At 39.4% G+C, this 21,249-nt stretch overlaps 1 long non-coding RNA gene across 8 annotated transcripts in view; it reads left to right on the top strand.

The window, feature by feature from the left end:
• The first annotated feature begins 277 nt into the window (after nucleotides 1-277).
• The window catches only part of LOC112743126 (uncharacterized), a 32,093-nt gene continuing 11,121 nt past the window's right edge, over nucleotides 278-21,249 (top strand). The window contains exons 1-6 of one of the 8 annotated variants that reach the window (XR_011873381.1): nucleotides 295-730; nucleotides 1,394-1,628; nucleotides 2,568-2,789; nucleotides 18,260-19,001; nucleotides 19,117-19,204; nucleotides 20,295-20,944. This is a non-coding gene — a long non-coding RNA (uncharacterized lncRNA). Of the gene's footprint in view, nucleotides 731-1,393; nucleotides 1,629-2,567; nucleotides 2,790-3,134; nucleotides 3,670-4,878; nucleotides 4,925-5,010; nucleotides 5,249-18,259; nucleotides 19,002-19,116; nucleotides 19,205-19,313; nucleotides 20,945-21,249 lie in introns of those variants that run through there. The other 7 variants (XR_011873380.1, XR_011873384.1, XR_011873382.1 and 4 more) reach the window with 7 other exon arrangements.

The following is a 21,249-nucleotide window of genomic DNA, read 5'->3' as shown; positions in this document are numbered from 1 at the left end:
TTTATTTCGGAAGTTTTATTTTTTTTAATTTTTAACGTATAAAAAAATAATATTAATGTTTGATGCAATTTATTAAATTGTAGTTTTTTAAAAAAATATTTAAATATTTATAAAGAAATTAAAAAAGTATTTTTTCTTATATTATTAAATTTTTTTTATTATATCTTTTTTAAAATAAATATTTTTAAACTAAAAAATCATATACAAAATAATTTATTTATAAATTATTTTTAATATAAATATTTATTATTTAAATTATTTTTTTAAAAGAAGCATAAAAAAATTTGCATAAACAAATTTACCTAAGAAAGCCTCCTCTCGCCTCTTGCTTTATTGAAGTCTCTGACGCTCTCCACACACAAACCCTAACAGAGCTGCATCTTCCTGGACCCCTTCCTTCAGCTCTCATTCTTGCCGGACGGCGCATCTCACGATCCGCACTGCCGTAGACGCGTTAAAAGTTTCTGTATAGGGCTTTTCGAACACACCCACACACAGAAAGAAAAAAAAAATCCCGGATTTGGGAATCGAGCTATGCCTACCTCAAAGGAAATTTGGTTCTTGAATGTTCTTGTTCCTTCAATTATTGTTCCTCTGCTTTTATCTCTCTTGTTTCTGAAGCTTATGCCAAAGGAAACTGCCATTAAATCCTATGAGATGTTTGGAGTTGAGATCGAGAAGAATCCATCTCTTTCCACACTCATTGAACTTGATGTCACAACCTGAAGGCGTAACTATCTTTCTACCCCCTCATGTCAAACTATGTTCACGTTTTTTTTTTTTTGGCTTTTAATGATGCACGTAATGAAAAGTTTTGAGCTTTTGGTCCGGATCAATATTTTTTTTTACGTGTTTCACTCCACTGTTTTAAAAGTAGTTGTGGAGTGGTAGTAGCATAAGTTTCCGTATAATTATCTTGATTTAAGTTTATTTTTGCTTATGATGATGTTTCTGCTGAAAATAATTTGCATAACAAATTTTGGGTCTTGATTAAATTTTGTGATTCACTATTCGGTAATGCTAAATCAAAATTTCCTCTTGGTCTTTTGCTAAATCTGATTGTAAATGCTTTTGGCTAACAATATGCTCTTGCTACCCCATCAAAATTTAATCTTGCTAAGTGAGATTAAACGTTGCAACAAAAATGTTCTCTTAAAGATTTCACTCTCGTTTGCTTCACTCTCCCTCTATTTTTCTTTCTTTTATTGGATGAGTCGAGTAAAATATGAATGACTGGAAAAAAAGTTGCATTTTCTAAAATTATTTTTGCATTTTGATATCTCAGGACTTAATTCCAGAACTAAAGTTGGATTGATATAAATATTTTTTCCATTTTGACAGCTGCCACTTGGTTATAGGAAAATGTTGATACACTATTTTGAATGTGTTTCAGGATGTCTGAGTAACTGCCGTGTGAAGTTTAGGATGTAACCAGGTTTTCTGGTGGTCACTAAATATAATGAAAGGGATTAATGGCTGAGCGATTGTCTTTTGTGCGTGAGTTGGCGACATGGTGATGGCCCTGTGAAGAAGGGGAAGACGATCTTAAGAGAAGGGGCAGTGTCTGTATGTGCTTTGAAGCTTTGCTTACTTTTTGTGTTAAGCTGCAAATGGCCACCATTTTTCATGTCAGTTTTGATTAAGTTGTGTTCTATTTGCTAATTAAATTTGTTTTCATTAATTTTATAATGCATACATTGTGGCAGATTTGATGTTTTGGAGTAATCGTTTTGTTGAAGACATACTTCAAGAGTAATTAATTTATGATTGTATGGTGATTTCTGTGTAGTGATTTATGTACCTATTATTTGCTTCTGGGATTCAGTTGCATCCGGAAGAGCTAAATGTTGCTGGTTAAAAAGTGTCTTGATGTGTGCTACACCCATTGGGTTGGGATGAATTGCATATGGTGATTTGATACATAAGTCATATAGCCAGCTAGATCAAAATAAATCGAATATATCAAGTTGGGTTCCTCTCTCATGGAATCTGCCTTTTCGCTTTTCGATACATTTCTTTTCTCTTTATTTGTGTTCTCAGTGAATAGTGTTTGTATTGTCTTTTGATGCTTAATTATTGAAAGCTTCCAAGTGGAACCATTTTTTTTGCAAAAATTGCTGGTAATGTAGTGCGGAGATGTCTCTGAAGTTTCTCTGCACCTCCCATGACCAGCTACATCCGTATAACCCAACATTACCCCTGTATGATGCATTTTTTGTGTATCATCTCTGTCAAGGTTGGAACATTTTGATTAGCTTGTTTATCTTCTTTTTTAGGCTATGCAACGTGGACACTTACATGAAATAATGATGGTATTGCACAAGGTTTTCTAGAAAGATGTTCAATACTTAAATGCCATGTGTTTTAATTTTTTTCTTAATTTCTTTGGATTGAGGGGTTTTTGAGTGAAGAAAAGAAAAGATAAGTTACATCTTTTGCAATTTGAGCTGATGCTTTCATGATCTGATGCAAGAACTGAGTTTGGTTTGAAATGAATATAGTTCATTTTTGACACATCACTTGGTTTTAGGAAAATGATTATCACTTTGTTTTCAATCTTGTTTCAGGATATGGTGATGCCGGAACAAGTTCAGGATGGCATTGGTTGCCCGTAGAAGTTGTGGTGAAATATGTTGACAACACGGGCTAAGTGATTAATGGTTGCCTCAAGTGATTGTGTTATGATTAGAACAAAAGGTTTTGGATGTTCTTAACAAGAAGTTGTGTTGGATCCATTTCATACCATGACCGTTGAAGGATGACTGAGAAAAGAAAAAAACAATTATGTGGTAAGTTATATAACTTTATGTACATTTGATTATACGTGGATCATGAAGTTTGATTATAAATGTGAGTGAGTTTGATTATAGTAGGAGTATGAAGTTTGATTATAGTAGGAGTATTAAATTTGATTTAGGATTTGGAATTTTGATTAAAAATATGAGCGAGTTTGAATTTAGGGAAAAAGACATATAGGTCCCTGACTTTTCAAACTTTTGACAAATACATTCCTGACAAAATTTAAATACAAAAAAGTCCCTGACTTTAACAAACGGAGGACAATTTAGTCCTTCCGTCTATTTGCCTCTCATACACCTAATGGAACTGGCTGACGTGGCTGAAACGGTGTACAGGTGTCCGTTACGGTGCCACGTTGGAAGGGGAAAAAAGTTCGAAGGACAAATAAGTCATTGACGTCATTTTACAAATAAAGTTCGAAGGACAAATAGGTCCTTGAGAATTTTTTTTCATTATACTTCTATTATGCTTCTATTATGAGAATTTAGTTTATAAAATTAGGCTAATTTTTTTTTGTATGGAAAAAATATTGGTGTTTTTGTTGAAAATGGGAGAATGTAGTGTAATTATAGATGAGTGGATTTTTTTTGTGGGAAGTCAACACGTGGGGGGCGTGGTGAACATGTGGCATCATTCTGGCCAACACGTGGGGGGCGTGTTAAACACGTGGCAGCATCTTAGCCAACACGTGGGGGCGTGTTGAATAATTTCCACAATACTGTAATACACTTCAAATGTCAATATTCAACCAAAACACCAATTTTCTTTCCATATTAAAAATAATTTCTGATAAAATTATGCTTGTATTTTGAAATCTAGTTAACTTGTTTTATTCTATAATTTAAATTATTTGTATTAAAATTGTAGAAATTGGGCTTGTTATGTTTCTACTCTTTTTCTTAAATTGCATTAGTTTAGTTTTAGTGCATTTGTGTATTATATTAGAATTTGTTAAATTGCATTAGTTCAGTTTTCATCATACCAGTGACATTAGTTAACATCAGTTCATTTATGCATCAAGTTAGCATTAGTTCATTTGTGCATCATTCATGTATTAAGTTAGCATTAGTGCATTTGTATATTATATTAGAACTAGTATTTTTATGCATAATAACATTACGAGAATATATATTTTTTTAAATTATAGTTCACTTTGTTCTAACAGTATAAATTATGCATGACACAAGATTTATAAAATCAAACTACTTTTACAAAAAAGTCATAAGTTGACAAAAGTTTTTGACTAAGAAAACCAAGATATCTGCAGATAAAAAATTAAATAATAAGATTTTTAGTTATTATTTTTATATGAAAAAGTCTAATTTTTTATTAGTAATTAATTTTAACATTCGTTATCTAAAATTTAAAATAATTTAATGTGTATAATTTTACATTTAAAATATTTTAATTGTAAAAAAATATTGAATGACATATTTTGATTTGTCAAATTACTAATATAAAATATAATTATATATAGAGTAAAAATAGTAGAGAGAAATATAAAAATGGAGAGAGGTAGATGAGAGAATTTAAGAAATGAGTTTATTATTTTTGAAAAAAAAATTCTTAAGGACCTATTTGTCCTTCGAACTTTATTTGTAAAATGACGTCAAGGACTTATTTGTCCTTCGAACTTTTTTCCCCTTCCAACGTGGCACTGTAACGGACATCTGGATACCGTTTCAGCCACGTCAGCCAGTTCCGTTAGGTGTATGAGAGGCAAATAGACGGAAGGACTAAATTGTCCTCCGTTTGTTAAAGTCAGGAACTTTTTTGTATTTAAATTTTGTCAGGAATGTATTTGTCAAAAGTTTGAAAAGTCAGGGACCTATTTGTTTTTTTCCCTTGAATTTATGTCTTGGAGTTTCATTATATAAATCATAATTGGAGTATGAACTGTGAATAAAGCTTAGGGTTATAATCTTGGAGTTTGATTATAACCTTGAACTTGTTTTTTGGTCATTCCGGCGTTTAGTTTGATATAGATTTTGGGAGTTTGGTTATCACACCAGTTGTTATTTTATGATTTGTGATCTAGTTTGATTATACTAAATTGATTGCATCATTACTTCTATATAGGCACATTATCTTCGGTTGAGTGTATGTGAGGCCAGAATGGATTGTTGTAAGTGACAGTTGTCTGATTATTCTAATCAAATGGGTTTGATTATGTCTGATTATTCTAATCAAATGGGTTTGATTATGACATAGGGTGTGTTTGACAAACGCGTTGAAGAAGAGAGAAGTGCTTTTCGAGTCTCTTGAACGCTTTATTTGTATGTTTGGCAACTTTTTTATCATCTGAACGTAGAAGTGATTTTACTTTTCAACCCACGGTTACCAAAAGCTATAAATTCTTGCTTTTGCGTTCACTTTTTTAGGTTGGATTGAAAAAAATTTTTATGTACCAATTGTGTCCTTCATTATTCATATATTTATTTTTTTATAATGTTTTTCTCCGATACACTCCCATGCATATCATTATTTTTTATAAAACTCTTATTATTGTTTGTTTATATGAATTTTTTAATTGTTAATGTTATTTTTTTGTATGAAATATTTTTTTGTTTTGCATTATGATTTTATTAATCCTATTAGAGTAAAGAACATTGAGACTACTAAAAAAATGTTAAAATGTATTTAAATATCTAAAATAAAATTATAAGATAATATAAAATAATTATTTACATATTTTTTTTGTAATTTTGCATCTAAAAGTAATTTTATATAATGTAATCCAAAGAATATGTTTTTTACTATAATTCATTTTGAAAAATATCTAAAATAAAATTATATGATAATATAAAATAATTATTTAAATTTTTTTTTGTAATTTTTCATCTAAAAGTGATTTTATATAATGTAATCCAAAGAATATTTACTTTACTATAATTCATTTTGAATGAAAATTACTAAACATAAATCACGTTAATATCAATTCACTCTTAATCAAAATCAAATTTTCAAACTTAATTTTATATAAACTTCTGTTTACAAACGTAATTCAAACACATTATGTATGTAGGAGTTCGTATAAATTGATTTTGCAAAATTGATTTTGATGAAAAGTAAGTTTGTGTTAACATTATTTATGTTTGACAATTTTTATATAAAAAATGAATTATAGTAAAATAAATATTGTTTGCACAAGAAGCACGTTCAACCTTTTTGAATAATGTAATAACATTATAAAAATATGAAAGAGTACTATAAATTTTATAATGTCAAATAAAAAAAATTCTATAATTTTTAGTATTATCAATATTTTTTAATTAAGTATTATTTTAAACTATGAATTTTCATTATTTATGATTCTATTGTTACTTATAGGGATAAGTATGGTTTTGATCCCTAACGTTGAGGGCTAGAATCGACACTGTCTCTCATCTAATTTTTGATTTAGAATCGTTCTTTTAATTTTTTTGGACAAAAATAGTTTCACCACCAACACAATTACCTCCTCCACTACTACCACCACCAACACCACTGCCAGAACCAACACCAACACTACCAACACCAACACTACTACCGACTTACTGCCTATTGCCACTCCATCATCATCTGCATCACACCAACCAAAATTCAGAAAATCAACATCATCATCGTTATCCTCATCAGAACCCAGATCTCAGATCTAGAAATCAAACTCAGAAAAACAAACCCAGAACTCTTCCTTAACACCCATCTTCTTCGTCAACATTAACTAGAAGCAGATGCACAAATGCAGAAGAACAACAATGGATAACAACAAGCTCAACCAGAAGCGGAAGAACAGCAGAAGTAAAAAATAAGGAAACAACCACCAGATGCAGAAGAACAACAACAACCATGGATCTTGTATACAATTAACCATTAACAGAAATTCAATAACCTAAGCTAATTCAACAACAACAACAACAATTCAGCAGCAACTTTCAGCAATTTAATAACCTAAAATCAACTAACAAAAAATTAAAATCCAGCTAAACCAACCCAGAATTAAATCAAGGGGCTGGAGGGAGGGTAACAGGTAGTGGTGGTTCTGATTCCTTCTGCGTCAGGGACTGAGGGAGGAAAAGCAGGGAGGCTCGCTGGCAGCGGTGAAACAGAGGAGACTCCACGTTGCTGCGTGGTGAAGCAGGAGAGGCTTGCCGGCAGTGAGCTCTGGTTCGAGGAGATTTGAGATAGGGAAGAAGAGAAGGAGGGGAGAGGGTCTAGGTTGATCTGGACAGGAGAGAGGCAGCGGCTGCAGCGGCGGGACGGCGAGACGGCGGCTTCCCTTCCCCCTTCATCGTCGTCATTATCAGAGTTCTGGAGGAGGCGTCGGCGACGACGAGATCACGGCGGCGACAACGGAGGCTCGCTGGCGTTGTCCCCGTCCCCCTTCGTATACCCTTTTCTTCCCCCCACCCCAACGCGTTTTCTTCCCCCTCCTCTCAACACGCGTTTTCTTTTTTTTTTAATAAATTTTATAACTTTTATTATTAAAATAGGAATAGGGGTAGATTAGGAATAAAATAAAAAAAATTTATTAAGAAGGATGATTTTAATATGAAAAAAAAACGTTATGGATGATTTTAAATAAAAAATTAGATGAGGGACGGTTTCGATTCTAACCCTCAACGTTAGGGACCAAAACCATACTTATCTCTTACTTATAATTAGTTTTTCATTTATTTTCTTTTTGATAGGATCATAATTTATATTATACAAAATTTTGATAATAAATGTATATAGTAATTACAATTACAAATTTTACAAATTCAAATAAAAAATAATTTTTTTATACAAAACGAAAATAGAGTAGATCAAAGAATAAAAAAAAACTTATACAGATAAAAAAAAATAAAAATTTTATAAAATTCAAGAACATATGTCAATTGAATAAAAAGTATAAAAATTAAAATATAAAAAATAAAAAACATAAAAATTAAAATATGAAAGAAAATTTTAAAAATAATGAAGAAAATTAAAATATTCACCTTGTTAGTGATTGAAACAAATCTAAAATATTTTCATGAAAAAAATAAATTAGAATGAAGAACTAGGAAGAACCGCTGTGAAGCTATAAAAGTAATGGTTACTAGTATTCTTTTTATAGAAAAAATGAAGGGTAAGATTGGTAGAAAAGAAATAAAATTTTCACATAATTTTCTAATGGTAATCAGCCACCATGAACATGAATGCAGAAGCAACAAATAAATTTTAGCTTCTCTTTCTGCACTTTTCTAAACTCTGTTTTTTAAAAATTCTCGCCAATCCCGTGATCGAGGTGGGCACATTTAAGGTGCAAGAGTTTTATGCCAATGCCTGGGTCATAAAGAAGCATGATACATGTGTGATCTTTATGCTCCATCTTTATCTCAGCAACAGATGAAGATAGCTGTCCTATGGATGTGGTCAACTGATCCTAATAATTTCAGGGAGGAAAGTACATCCCCTGAGGTATCTCCGGAAGATCATGTGGAGCTAGTGGAACTGGCTCTTGCTGTGGTCTTTTTCCGTGCTCCATACCCTTCTTGGAGATCGGTCTCTCGACGTCGATCGAGGTATCATCCTCAATGTGAGTTTCAGCTGCTGCACAGAGGCGGTAGATGAGATCAAGGAATGCTAGCCTTGCTTGAGTGGAGGGCTTGTCAGCTATTTTGTAAATCTCCTGAGGGATCACTTTATGTTCCTCCACCTCATTGTCGAGCATAATGCAGTGGATCATCACTGCTTTCTCGATTGTAATTTCAGAACGGTTACTCGTAGGGATGATCGAACGTTGGATGAACTCCAATCATCTTCTAGCCATTGGCTTAAGCTAAAATTTCGTAGTTGGTAAGGCTTATCCTGAGCATTCCTCCTCCACTGAGCTCCAGGCACACAGATGTTAGCAAGAAGTTGCTCTAACCTTTCATCAATGTTGACCTTTTGAGTGTATTAGTGAGGGTCATTTCGTGGTTATGGTAGTTATAGCGCCACCCTCACACTTCCAGGGCTAAAATCCAGAATGTGCCCTCTGACCATGGTGTGCCAATTTTTGGCTCCGGAATCACGATTGTATCATGCTTCTTTGTGATCCAGGCGTTGTCATAAAACTCTTGCACCATCAATGTGCTCACCTCGGTCACGGGATTGGCCAGAATTTTTCAATCCCGTCTTAGAACTTGGTACATGATCTTTGAGTATTCACCGTTTTTCAGCTTGAAGTGGACTTCGAGAATCACCTTTTTCTTCCTCATCACGTCATAGAAATGGTCTTGATGGGTCGTGGTAAGGAATCTTGTGGTCTCCCATGACTCGGAGGCGAGAACTTTTCCTTTTCTTATCCTTGAGAATGCTTCAGTTTTTGGTGCCATAAAGGTAAATTAAGGAGCAAAAAGCGGAGCTTCCAACTTCAAACTTAAGAATTTTGCTCGTCCTCGAGTAAAAAAAAAAAGAAAAAAGAAAATAGAAGTAGAGAGATGGGATAGGGGGATAGGTCTTGGCCTTTGGAGAGGCATCAAGGTGTCTGGCGCTCTCCACTCACGCTTGCACACACGCTCACTCAAGAGCGCCAGTACCAAAGTGCCTGGCGCACTCCACTCACGCTTGCACACACGCTCACTCAAAAGTGCCAAGCACTCTCCATTCGTGCTCACTAGCAAGTGTAGTGCTCTCCTGGAGGTGTCACGCTTGCCCTAGCGCTCGCCAGTCACGCTCACAAGCAAGCATATTCGATGCTACTCCGAGGAAGAATTGAAGACTGATGCATACGCACAACCCTTGATGCGTACGCACAACCCTTGATGCGTACGCACGATGGTAATTATTTACTTGGCGCTCACTTTTCGCGCTCAGCAACAAGCGCCAGGTGCAGTGCCAAAAAGCAGAAGTTTGAAGTTCCAAAAGAGAAAGAATCAAGTGAATACTTGGGGAGGCATTACAAATAGATGGAGCTTTGAACTTAAAGAGGACTCGGGATTCTGGATTCTAGATATCTACTCTACACTTTTGATCACTTTTCTACTTGCTTGTACTTAGTTGAATTTCCAGTTTTATGCATTTCCATTTTTTGAATTTTCTTTATAAGAGAACTATGATCCACTAAACCTCACTTCATTGGGGGAGGAAACTCTATTGTAATTTGATGGATCAATAGTAATTTTTACTTTCTTCTGTTTGTGAAAATGGGTATTGGGGTTGTGGACATAAAAGTTCATTATTAAAAATGGTGCACAACAATAATAACAATTTAAGCAAAGTGAAATGTTATTTGTTCATCTTGAAGGTGTGAGAATCACATAAACAATGTGCTTAAGTTATAGCAAAAGATGTTTGATCAAGACATCAAAGAATGAACACTTGTAATGTGATTACTCAATTCAATTGCTAAGATGAACAATGAAAAATTTGAATTCAATTAAGATCAATGCATTCACAAGCAAGTCACCCATTAACAAAGGAATAAAAATCATGTAGGACATGGGTGTTTGGATCTTCAAGTTCAAGAAACAATGGAATGGATTGGTAAATTCAAGTTGATCATCATAAAAAATCATAGAGCATGCTAAACAAGAGATAAGTTGAGAGCATATGATGGTCATTTCATATGAATCTAACAAAAGTTGACTTAGTCATTTCATCAAACACTTAACGTGCATTATGCAAACTTATCACAATTAAGCTCATATTCAACAATCCAACCCATCAATCAAGAGATCAAACACTTGCAATACAAAGATAATTAAAGAAGGACAAATCACTGTATTAAGCCATGAGGAGAAAATATTTACACAAATCAGCCAAATCAAAAACTGGTTCATGAATCAACCAGTTCATATTTCTATATTATTCGAATCAATATAATTTGAACTTCTTCTCCATGTAATTCGAATCACACTGATTCGAATTACACACACACGCACACACCCACTAATTCGAATCAACCTGATTCAAATTACATACACATAGTAATTAGAATAAGGGTGATTTAAATTACACCCACGCACGCGTTTCTAAGTAATTCGAATTTGGCTGATTCAAATTACACAAAGTATAATTCGAATTACACTGGTTTGAATTATACAGGGCCAAACATGTATAAATATGGTGTAAACGTGAATTGATCTCATTAGAGTGAGAAAATGGCTGGTGAGGAGAGTTTTGTAGTGTTGGTTCATCACAGAGGAACGATTAAGAGGAAAACATGATCTGGTGTCAAGTTCACCGATAAGGATCCTCTCAGTATTTTTATGAGGCCTACGATGAGCTATGATGACATTATTAATTCTGTACTACAAAAACTTGGTCTGCAAGGCGTGAAACGAGTTAAGAAATTTTTTTATCGCATTTCGATCTCAGTGCTGCAAGAAATTGCGAAGTATGATTATTTCACAATCGAGAGTGATGAGGACTTGCAGGTCATGTTTCATTGTTGTCGACAGTTTTCCGAGGTTAGGACACCTGAGCTGCTGGCGAAGTTGGTTGATGTCGTATCTAACTCGGGGTTCGAACCGGAATACGCACACTATAGGCACGGTAGCCGGTTCTAGCTCCAGACCTGTTGGTGTATCTTCGTCCGTCCCTGTGAATAAACCTTTGGTCGAGTCTGTTGCCTCCCCGTCGTTCGCTGTTGATCTCAACTGTAGTGGAGGCAGAGAGGTTGGAGTAGGGGATATTATGCCGACTTCTTCACAATGTGCTGCACCGGTTGGTCTGGGCAATGCATTGCTGGATGATGTTGACGATGATGATGTGGAGCCAGATATCATTGCCGATGACAGTGGCGATGATATTGGAGCGAGCCAGCCAGCTAAGGCTGGAGGTGGTTCTAGCTCTGGCACACAGTAGTACCTTCCGCACATTTCATCTTTGGACTTGGATGGCATGAGACAGGAGGGGGTTCCTGGGGAGCCTGCTGGATTTGGTGCTAGAGGTGGCCAGGGGTCTACAGGTCTCACAGAGTTTCAGGATAAAGACGAGGCTGTGTTAAGTATGAAGACGTATAGCATCCGACGCGGGGTACAGTACAAGGTGGTGGAGTCTGACTATCGCCGATATATTGGGAAGTGTTCAGAGTTTGGGAATGGGTGCACATGGTTGATTATGCTTAGTTTTCGGCTGTGCAAGGGTTTTTGGGAAGTAAAACGGTACAACGGACCGCATATGTATCTCGTGACGTCCATCTCTAGCAACCACAGGAGTCTGGATTATCATGTGATCTCGGCATTCATCATGCCAATGGTTAGAGCTGATGCATCCGTCAGCATCAAGGTACTCCTGAATGCGACAGTGGCACACTTTGGGTTCAGGCCGACATACAGGAGGGTTTGGTTATCGAAGCAGAAGGCCGTTGGCCACATCTATGGTGATTGGGATGAGTCGTATAACGAGCTCCCGCGGTCGGTGTTAAGAGTTTAGTTGACGATGCCTGGTACTATTGCAGTCCTTAGAACGAGTCATGTTCGAGTTGGGCCAGGTCGACGACTCGCAAGCTTATTTTCACCGGCTCTTCTGGACGTATCCACCATGTATTGAGGCATTCAGGCATTGCAAGCCGTTGGTGAGTATTGATGGCACCCACCTGTATGGTAAGTATAGAGGTATGTTGCTCGTCGCGATTGTACAGGACGGGAACTCCAACATACTGCCTGTTGCATTTGCACTAGTTGAGGGTGAGAATACCGAGTCCTGATCCTTCTTTCTCTCCCATCTCTGGCAGCACATGACCTCGCAACCGGGTTTGTTAGTTATATCAGATAGGCACAACGGCATCAAGGCTGCGCTTGAGGCTCCCGACGTAGGCTGGCTACCTCCAGCTGCCTACCGTGCAATCTGCATTCGACATGTGGCAGCAAATTTTGTCCTGACCTTGAAGGGCAAGGACGCAAGGAGGCTTCTTGTGAATGCAACTTATGCTAAGGCCGAGGTGGAATTCGATAATTGGTTTGATATTCTGCGGTCTGAAGACCCTGCCATGTGTGAGTGGGCTAACCGGATCGAGTATTTATTGTGGACTCAACATTGGGATGAAGGTAGGAGATTCGGTCACATGACGACAAATATCTCCGAGTGTGTTAATTCAATCCTGAAGGGGGTCAGGAATCTCCCGGTGTGCTCGCTGGTGAAGGCTACTTACGGGACGTTGGCAGAACTATTCGTTCGCTAGGGGAAAGAGGCAGAGGACCAGTTAGGAACTGGACAACAGTTCAGTCAACATATGGTGAAGTGTATAGAGGCCAATCTGAAGACGGCGAGGTGCTTCACGGTGACTTTGTACGATAGAGATAACTCGGAGTTCACCGTCTCGGAGACGACTCCTACTGGTTCGTTCTCACTTGGTAGCTACAGGGTCTCACTCGGGTCTCAAACATGTGACTGCGAATATTTTCAGGTGCTTCATTACCCGTGTTGAGCCTTGGCATGTTGTGCCTATTCACGGCTTACTAGGCAGACGTATGTCCACCACGTGTATTGTCCTAGCTTGGTCTTTAGTGTATACTGGATGGGGTTCACACCTTCCATCCCTGAGGGTCTTTGGCCACCGTACGATGGGCCGACAGTGATACCAGACCCCACCAAGAGGCGTGCGAGTGAGGGACGTCCTAGGTCTACCAGGATACGGACTACTATGGACGAAGCGGATCCGAGCAGGCCGAAGAAATGTGGTCTCTATAGGCAACCAGGACACACGTCGGAGTTGCCCACAAGTCGAAGGGCCAAGTTTCACTGGGAGAGATGAGTAGGTTTATTGTTAGCTTAATTACTATCTTATTACCACTTTTGTATTTAGATTCCACTGTTTTAGGGTTTGTTACTTGAAGTTGTTAATTATGAAACTTTGGTTACTTAATATGATGTATTTGTGCGTACTTAATTGCTTGATGTGTTTCGTTTCTTAAGTATACGCTTACGTTATGCTTAAACGTCACTCGATGTAATCTACTTAAGCAACCATGACATACTCTACGCCAATAAAATAGCACACACAAGTTTTCAACATAAGTGATACAAAATATTGCAATAAGGTACGTACCCTAAGTAACAAGAACCAAAGCAGGTCCAATACATACATAACATAAATAAATAAAGCAAGCCAATGTACCACATTGATGATATATAAAAGTGATACAAATAAAAAGGTCATCTAAATAGATGCGATCCAGTGAAGCAACAACGGAAAATCCGTGTCCTCTGGCCTCTTCAGACGAGCGGCTTCTCGTCCTCAATGTCATCCTCGTCATCATCCGGGCCTGCCTGTGGAGGTGGCCTAGGTTGGATTGGCGAAGGACGTGGGGAAGACCTTGACGGAAGTGAATCTCCGTGGACAGGTGCCCTTGACGGTCCGGCAACTGAATGTACTCCGCCAGCATAGGCGGAAGGAGGGGTACCACCCAACACAAAATACTCATGAGCAGACCCAGAAGCAGACCCAGAAGGGGTACCGCCCCGTAGTTTGTGTCCTTCGACGTGCCGCATCATCTTCCTGCTTAATGGCACTGATTTCATCTAGGAAGTGTGAACCACCGAACTCCGCATCAAGACCATCACTGGTAAGCAAGTTTGAAAATAGCTACCCCGAACTAACTTATGTCTGACTCTCATGAACTGCGTGGTCGTCACTGGGGACACCAACGAAGTAATCACTAAACGGTCCTCCTCCAAGACCATCGCCACCCTGGCCCAAATTATCTCCCAAACCAGACCCGTACCACTCTCCACCATTACTTCCAGGACGAGGACTAACGCCCCCTATCGCAGCAAGGATCCCGGCGCCCCGTCCACCATCATGTCCTCCGTCCTCTCCCCCACCAGTTCCATGCTGAACACCATCGTCATCATCCTCACCATGACCACTATGATCGTCAACTCCAGGACGGGCCCTACGTCGTCCTCCACGACTGCGTTGTCTGCATGCATCCCTACCCATAGCGTCACCTTCTTCCATGGCTTGGTCGAGCCACCTCCACTCACGTTGGCTCCCTCGTGTCCTAACACGAGCTCTCTGCTCAACCCGACGCCTTTCCGAAACATCGTCAACACGATCCATCTCAGGCACTCGTCTGGCACCCCTCAGTGTCGCCTCGACCGGAATAGGCAAGGCTCTCGGATCCCCAAGGTACATCTCAGGTGAAAGAAATCTCTTACCATGCTGAACCCACCAATCTAAGAAGTCATGTGAAGGACTTGGGTCTGCCACAACAAACCGGAGAATATGGTCCGCACGACTGTCCCAATGTAGATGCTAAAACTGCAAGTTATATGGGAACCAACGATCATCGCTTCTGCCATCCTTCGATATCAAGAAGTCGATGTTTAGGGTGGGTTGGGGTTGGGGCTGTACTCCACCGAACTGCGGTAGCACCTGATCAATCTGGTGCCACTCTATAACGGTGAAATATATGAATGCCATCACACACTGCCATAACACCGTATGCCGAGGCTCCAACACCTCCGGATGCACAACCTGAAGGACGTCGGGAGAGCTATACGTCATCCAAATAAACTGCAATTATATAGCATCAACGTTAGGCCATACAGTGATGCTAAGTATGAAATGTTACTTAATTAAAAATAAGCGGTTCGTATACTTACATCCCCAGCCTGTAACAGGTCTATCCTCAGCCTCCACATCTGCACTCGAGGTCTCTTCTCGCTAGCAGAAGGATTGTGACCTGACCACTTGCAACTCACATTGGTGGTATAACAAAAGCAAAATATCACCACATAATATAACATTAAAAGCGAACATGGAATAAAATAATTTAAGACGAAATACAAAAAACGATAACAGTACCTCGAGGCCAAGGGCTAGCCGAACGTATCATACCCAGTAGGTCTAAACCCAAGAAAGTGCCAGAAGATCCAAGACTGAAGTAGCTATAACGGACCGGCTAACTTCACAATATGTCTGTTGGCCACCCAGCACATGCATCGGTACAACCTCGCGAGTGCTGCCGACCTCCAGCTGTAGCCACCCATATCCTTAAGCCTAGCCACGTAGGATAGCCACCTAATGTGAATACAGTTGTCGCATTTGTCGGCAAACAGCTGAGTGCCTAACAGCATCATGATATAGGTCTGAGCATGGCGCCTAACTGTCTCCTCGTCGGCTCCCTAAGGGCATTCTCCAAACGTCTCCTAGAACCAGCTGCAGTTCACTGTAAACTTCTGGATTTGGTTCGCAGGAGGTAACACACCAAGCAACTCCTGGAACCATACCGAAGTTGGATGACCACCCTGGATGTATGTTTGGAAATCTGTCAAGCAACCACTGCCATAACATTTGTCAACCGGAAACCCCAATTGGTACGCCACGTCCTGCAGTGTGATCGTGCACTCCTCGAACGGCATGTGAAATGTGTGCGTCTCCAGACACCACCGCTCGACGAAAGCACTGACAAGGGGCTCATCCAATCTGAACCATCTCTCGTTCAGTCTCGCAAGATGGTATAATCCCGCCATCTGCAAGTATGGAACGTACTTCTCGTCGAGACGCATGCCTTCCTGCCGTCGCATGCTCGAGATGCATTGCTGGGTCTGCACATATAATGGACCAGATAATTAAAACCACTTACAAAATCACTAAAAAAACCACTAACAAAAACCACTAAAATAAACTACTAACATAAACCATTTGCAAAACCACTAATATAAACCACTAACAAAATCAGTAACAAAACCACTAAGAAAACCACTAAAATAAATCACTTGCAAAACCACTAACATAAACCACTTGCAAAACCACTAATATAAACTACTTGCAAAACCACTGACAAACCACTAAGAAAAATCACTAACAAAACCACTAACAAAAACCACTAAAACAAAACCACTAACATAAATCACTTGCAAAATCACTAACATAAATAACTTGTAAAACCACTGACAAAATCACTAACAAAACCACTTATAAAACCATATACATTGTCATTAACAAAACATAAAAAATCAGTGACATACAATGTTACCAACGTCACTTACCATCAAAACCACTAACATAACATATATAAACAAACAAATAAGTTACTTAATCCTACTTTAAAAAAATATTACGTACTAACCTCATTGTTGATGACCCCGACTATATGAGCAACTCTATCCAAACGATATAGTCTGTCCGGATTATCCCCCATGGGCTGAATATTCTGCTCGAGCCTTTGTTGGAGCGAATCTGGGTCGTTTTCTCTGGGATTTGGAGGGATATGATAATGGAAAAGTGGTTCGAATGAGGTTGGTTTGAACTCCTTTTATAGCCGAAGCAAGTGTAATTCGAAACAGACCAATTTGAATTACTACTAGAGCCAAAAAATGAGTAATTCAAATAAGCCAAATTTGAATTAGGAACACGTGCATGGGTGTAATTCGAATCACCCTGATTCGAATTACTGTGTGTGTATAATTCGAATCAGGTTAATTTGAATTAGTGGGTGTGTGCATGTGTGTAGTTCGAATCAGTATGATTCGAATTACATGTAAATGAAGTTCAAATTAGGTTGATTCGAACTATATAGAAATGTCTCCTGCTTCATGTACATGTAATTCGAATCAACCTAATTTGAACTTCATCTACATGTAATTCGAATCATACTGATTTGAACTACACACAGAGTAATTCGAATCAGGGTGATTCGAATTACACCCACGCACGCGTTCCTAAGTAATTCAAATTTGGCTTATTTGAATTATTCATTTTTTGGTTCTAGTAGTAATTCGAATTGGTCTGTTTCGAATTACACTTGCTTCGGCAATAAAAGGAGTTCGAACCAACCTCATTCGAACCACTTTTTCATGATCATAACCCACAAAATCCCAGAAAAATGACCTAGATTCGGTCCAACAAAGGCTCGAGCAGGATATTCAGCCCATGGTGGATAATCCGGACAGACTATATTGTTTGGATGGAGTTGTTCATATAGCCGGGGTCATCAACGACGAGGTTAGTATGTAATATTTTTTTTAAAAGTAGGATTAAGTAACTTATTCGTTTGTTTATATACATTATGTTAGTGGTTTTTATGGTAAGTGACGTTGGTAACATTGTATGTCACTGATTTTTTATGTTTTGTTAGTGACAATGTATGCGGTTTTGTCAGTGGTTTTGTTGGTGGTTTTGTTTGTGGTTTTATTAGTGGTTTTGCAATTGGTTTATTTTAGTGGTTTTCTTTGTGGTTTTGTTAGTGATTTTGTTAGTGGTTTATGTTAGTGGTTTTGCAAGTAGTTTACGTTAGTGGTTTTGTTTGTGGTTTTTGTGAGTGGTTTTTGTCAGTGGTTTATGTTAGTGGTTTTGCAAGTGGTTTATGTTAGTGGTTTTGCAAGTGGTTTATTTTAGTGGTTTTCTTAGTGGTTTTGTTTGTGGTTTTGATGGTGGTTTTTTTAGTGGTTTATATTAGTGGTTTTGCAAGTGGTTTATGTTAGTAGTTTATTTTAGTGGTTTTTGTGAGTGGTTTTTGTTAGTGGTTTCTGTTAGTGGTTTTGTAAGTGGTTTTAATTATCTGGTCCATTATATGTGCAGCCCCAGCGATGCATCTCGAGCATGCGACGGCAGCAAGGCATGCGACTTGACGAGAGGTATGTTTCGTACTTGCAGATGGCAGGATTATACCATCTTGCGAGACTGAACTAGAGATGGTTCAGATTGGATGAGCCCCTTGTAGTGCTTTCGTCGAGTGGTGGCGTCCGGAGACGCACACATTTCACATGCCGTTCGGGGAGTGCACTATCACACTGTAGGACGTGGCGTACCAGTTGGAGTTGTCGGTCGACGGACGTTATGTCAGTGGTTGCTTGACGGATTTCCAGACATACATCCAGGGTGGCTGTCTAGCTTGGGTGTGGTTCCAGGAGTTGCTTGGTGTGTTACCTCCTGCGAACCAAATCCAGAAGTTTACAGTGAACTGCGGCTGGTTCCAGGAGACGTTTGGAGAGTTCCCTGAGGGAGCCGACGAGGAGACAGTCAGGCGCCATGCTCGGGCCAATATCATGATACTGTTAGGCACTTATCTGTTTGCCGACAAGTGCGGTAACCGTATTCACATTGGGTGGATACCTTACGTGGCTATGCTTGGGGAAATGGGTGGTTACAGTTGGCGGTCAGCAGCACTCGCGTGGTTGTACTTGTGCATGTGCTGAGTGGCCAACAGACATGTTGTGAAGTTAGCCGGTTCGTTACAGCTACTTCAGTCTTGGATCTTCTAGCACTTTCCTAGGTTTAGACCTGCTGGGTATGATACGTTCAGCTGGCCCTTAGCCTCGAGGTACTGCTATCGTTTTTTTATGTTTCGTCTTAAATGATTTTATTCCATGTTTGCTTTTAATGTTATACTATGTGGTGATATTTTGCTTTTGTTATACCACCGATGTGAGTTGCAGGTGGTCAGGTCACAATCCTTCTGCTAGCGGGAAGGGACCTCAAGTGCAGATGTGTAGGCCGAGGATAGACCTGTTACAGGCTGTGGATGTAAGTATACGAACCCTTTAGTTTTAATTAAGTAACCTTTCATACTTAGCATCACCGTATGGCCTAACGTTGATGCTATGTAATTGCAATTTATTTGGATGCCGTATAGCTCTCCCGACGTCCTTCAAGTTGTAAATCCGGAGGTATTGGAGCCTCGGCATACGGCGTTATGGTGGTGTGTGACGGCATTGATATATTTCACCGTCATAGAGTGGCACCAGATTGATCGGGTGCTATCGCATTTCGGTGGAGTACAGCCCCGGTGCCAGCCCGCCCTAAACATCAACTTCTTGATGTCGAAGGATGGCAGAGGCGGTGATCTGGTTCCCATATAGCTTGCAATTCTAGCATCTTCATTGGGACAACCGTGCGGATCATGTTCTCTAGTTTGATGTTGTGGTAGACCTAGGTCCTTCACATGATTTCTTGGATTGGTGGGTTCAGCATGGTAAGAGATTCTTTTCACCTGAGATGTACCTTAGGGTACCGAGAGCCGTGCCTATTTCGGTCGAGGCGACACAGAGGGGTGTCGGACGAGTGCATGAGATGGATCGTGTTGACGATGTTCCGAATAGGCGTCGGTTTGAGCGGAGAGCTTGTGTCGGGACACGAAGGAGCCGGCGTGAGTGGATGGTGACGCTATGGGTAGGGATGGAGGCAGGCGACGTGGCCGTGGAGGACGAAGCAGGGCGCATCATGGAGTTGACGATCACAGCGGTCATGGTGAGGATGACGACGATGGTGATCAACGTGGGGCTGGTGGAGGAGAGGACAGAGGCCATGATGGTGGAGGGGGTGCCGGGATCCTTGCTGGGATAGCGGGCGTTAGTCCTCGTCCTGGAGGTCATGGTGGAGAGTGGTACGGGTCTGGTGTGGGAGATGATTTGGGCCAGGGTGGCGATGGATTTGGAGGAGGACCGTTCAGTGATTACTTCGTTGGTGTCTCCAGTGACGACCACTGATGAGCGGATAATTTATACGCTTTTCGGCATTGTTTTTAGTATGTTTTTAGTATGTTTTAGTTAGTTTTTAGTTAAAATTCACTTTTCTGGACTTTACTATGAGTTTGTGTGTTTTTCTGTGATTTCAGGTATTTTCTGGCTGAATTGAGGGACTTGAGCAAAAATCTGATTCAGAGACTAAAAAGGACTACAGATGCTGTTGGATTCTGACCTCCCTGCACTCGAAGTGGATTTTCTGGAGCTACAGAAGCCCAATTGGCGCGCACTCCACTGCGTTGGAAAGTAGACATCGTGGGCTTTCCAGCAATATATAATAGTCCATACTTTGCCCAAGATTTGATGGCCCAAACTGGCGTTCCAAATCAGCTCAAAATTTCCCGGCGTTAAACCCCGGAACTGGCACAAGAATGGGAGTTAAACGCCCAAACTGGCACAAAAGCTGGCGTTTAACTCCAAGAGAAGTCTCTACACGAAAATGCTTCAATGCTCAGTCCAAGCACACACCAAGTGGGCCCGGAAGTGGATTTTTATGTAATTTACTCATCTTTGTAAACCCTAGGCTACTAGTTCTCTACAAATAGGACCTTTTGCTATTGTATTTTCATCTTGGTTCTTCGGATTCCCTCTCTGGGGCCGAAATCAATGATCACTTTTGTTCTTATGTATTTTCAACGGTGGAGTTTCTACACACCATAGATTAAGGTGTGGAGCTCTGCTGTACCTCGAGTATTAATGCAATTACTATTGTTCATCTATTCAATTCAGCCTATTGTTCTAAGATATTCATTTGCACCCAAGAACATGATGAATGTGATGATTATGTGACACTCATCATCATTCTCACTTATGAACGAGTGCCTGACAACCACTTCTGTTCTACAAGCAAACAAGGCTTGAATGTTTATCTTTTGGATCCCTTAATCGGAATCTTCGTGGTATAAGCTAGAATTGATGGCGGCATTCAAGAGAATCCGGAAGGTCTAAACCTTGTCTGTGGTATTCTGAGTAGGATTCAATGATTGAATGACTGTGACGAGCTTCAAACTCGCGATTGTGGGGCGTTAGTGACAGACGCAAAAGAAT

Source organism: Arachis hypogaea, chromosome 2 (genome assembly GCF_003086295.3).
Source record: "Arachis hypogaea cultivar Tifrunner chromosome 2, arahy.Tifrunner.gnm2.J5K5, whole genome shotgun sequence".
NCBI classification, from domain to species: Eukaryota; Viridiplantae; Streptophyta; class Magnoliopsida; order Fabales; family Fabaceae; genus Arachis; species Arachis hypogaea.
Note: the sequence above shows the minus strand (reverse complement) of the source record. Positions and strands in the feature narration are given on the sequence as shown.